This window comes from Petaurus breviceps, unplaced genomic scaffold (assembly GCF_028583685.1).
Source record: "Petaurus breviceps papuanus isolate PSGF00001 unplaced genomic scaffold, PetGlider_PUasm1.0 90763, whole genome shotgun sequence".
Classification (NCBI taxonomy): domain Eukaryota; kingdom Metazoa; phylum Chordata; class Mammalia; order Diprotodontia; family Petauridae; genus Petaurus; species Petaurus breviceps.
The window spans coordinates 7,293,074-7,296,059 of record NW_027187340.1 but is presented as its reverse complement, the minus strand read 5'-3'; positions in this window follow the sequence as shown (position 1 = coordinate 7,296,059).

The window sequence follows — 2,986 nt, the reverse complement described above, 5'->3', positions numbered from 1 at the left end:
AGACATCCACAGTTAAGGGTCTGTGCCAGAGCTACACTAAAGGAGACAGGGAAAAAATGAACTGTATTCCAGACAAAGAGGATAGTAATTGCAAAGGCACAGAGAGAATAGGTGGAATACTTTGTGTGAAGAATAGAGAGAAGGGCTACATTAGAAACTGTGAGGGACAGTAATGTACAATGAAACTGGGAAGAAAAAAAGCAAGATTAGGTTGTATAGTGCTTTAAAAGCTAAACAGAAGAGTTTCTGTCTTTTCCTATAGGCAACAGGGAAAGTCCATTGAGTAGAGGAATCATATGCTCAGACTGATGCTTAAGGAAAACTATTTTGCCAATGGTATGTAGGGTGGATTGGAATGGTGAGAGATTTGAGGTAGGGAGACCACTGAGGAGACCAACTGCTTGCAAAAATCTAAGAGAGACTTAGACTTAAGGTGGTAGCTGTGAAACCGGAGGCAGCATTGGATGTGAGAGATGTTGAAGTTAGAAATGGCAAGATCTGTCAGCAGACTGTGTATGTGGGCTGAGGGGAGTCCAGGATAATGATGAGACTATATGATCCATGATAAAATAAAGGCAAAAGAAGATACGGTATCCGTGTGGTAAAAGTTGAATTGATTGTATATGGAAATAACTAATACAATGCAGCACATTACTAGCCTATCACACAGCTATTTTTTTCAGTACCTTTTGGAAACTTATATTCAAAGTGCTAAGTGTAAAAACATTCAAGATGAATAAATGGAACTATAGATAATTTAAAGGTTCCAAGGCATCTGTTGAAGAATAATTTAGTATCCTTTTGCCTTAGAAATTCAACTTTATGAGTCACATGCGCTTTTTTTTTTTATACAAGTCCTATTTTAAGATAATACAGCATGGAAAAATTAACAAACTAAAGGCATTTACAAAAAGATTTGAAGTAGGGGTTCCTTTACCAACAGGCTAAGAGCTTCAGAGTTAACCCCTCCAGGGCTCTCAAAAAGCACCATTCCTAGGAAAAGCAAAAGATTACTGTGCCTGGCACCCATCTCCATGTTCTCCACTTGTATTGTCCTGGGAAGCAGTGTGGATTTGGAGACAGTGAACAAGGTTAAGTTTAAACCCTTGGTCCTGCCCCACCTTAAATAGCTTTGTGACCCAGAGTATATCATTCTTAAATGTCTCTGGGCCATGATTTTCTCATGTCTAAAGCAAGGAGCTCCTTTCTTCCAAGGTCCTTTCTAGTCCTACATCCAAGATCTTATGGTTTGGAATCACATGTGGTGGTTATAAAGTGTAAAGAAATCTGGCAGGTTTCAAAGAAGCAAGCCCTGACATGGAATCTACAGGAAACAAAAGTAATTAAGAACTCAAAATGGAAAAGAGTGGTGTGTGAACTATGGGGCAATGACATTACTTTTTACCTGGAAAAGGGGGGAGGTGGGGGCAGGAATCTGAAAAATGCCCAGTCCATTCCTCCAACCCAAAGGAATATGAAGCTTTTCAAGGGGCTACTCAAAATGCTGCTTCACTGGTAACAGCAGATGAAAAGTCCATGTAGAGAACACAGGACTGCTTTTTATGTGTCACCTAAGACTTCTAATTTCAGAGAACAAAAAAAGCCTCCCATCACAACAAAAAAAGCATATTTAAGAATTCAGCAAATATTTTAATAATAACTATTTGAAAGAAAAATGTAACAATCTAAAAAAGCTGGCTGAACAAACTTTTTTCTTGAACAAGCTTTTTTAGGAATTTACCTACCTGTAAAAATACAGGGTATCCCAAAAGTCTTAGTGCAGTTTTAAATTTTGTGGGTTTTTTTTTTTTAGCTTCAAATTGTACTAAGATTTTGGGGATGGCTGGTGGTGGAGGTGAGAAGAGAGAGAAAGAAGAAAAAAAATTTAAAAGTCAAAAGACATTTTACCACTTCAGCCTTTATGATTTTATTTATTACTGTCCAAGTATTTTGTTAAAAACTGATGTTAGTTTAACAGAGGACTTGTTTTCACATTTGAGGCATTAAGTGATACTTCGAAGATAAATGAATGAGCCTTCTCATACTGACCAGGGGAGTTTATCTACTGTTACTATTTGTGAAAAAATGTATGTAGACGAAAAACTGTCCTAACAGGAGAGACACTGTAAGTAGAGCAGAGAGAACCTAGACCAAGAAGTATCTCTGAGTTTCAATACTAGCAAGCATGCTCTTTGGGAACCCAAGTTTACAGAGAAATATTCAAACTTCACACACTAGAGCAGAAGGCAACTTTTAAATAGTACCGAAGCTAGGATACTGCCATACATAGATTACTGAGGTCCATTTTAAACCACAGAAAAGAAATGCAAATGACCTGCAAATATATTTAAGTATAGCTGACATAAACTCACTTAGAAAAAAAGCCTCACATAAAATTTAAAGGGAAATGTGCTAATCCATTCTCAGATCCTTAAAAAGGATGTGCACCATTTACATGTACCCTGTGATGCCCAAATAAAGGAAATAAAACTTAAAAATATCCAATAACTGTTCTCTTGGTTTAAAAAAAAAATGTTTTAGGGCAGCAAGGTGGCACAGTGAATAGAGCACTGCTAGAGTCAAGAGGACCTGAGTTCAAATCTGACCTTGGAAACTTAACACTTACCAGCCATTGTGACCTTGGGCAAGTCACTTAACCCCAATTGCCCTGCGTTCCCCCTCCAAAAAGACAAAAAAAAAAAAGTGTTACACGTCCAACACTCTAGTTAATAATTGTCTCCCCAAAGTTAATTGAAAAAACAGATAACAAAGCAAACACTGACAACATGAACAGTATGCATGAGCAGGCACTGCAAAAAAAAAGTATTTGTTTACTGATTCAATACCATTCCAAAGTAGTAACGTTAGAGAAGACCTTTTTCTATAAAAACTTCACAAATAAAAAACTTTTCTAAATAGTTTTTAGAGTTGAACACCTTACATAGCGACTCAGTGAGCTTAGAAACAAGCACAAAAACTCATTCCA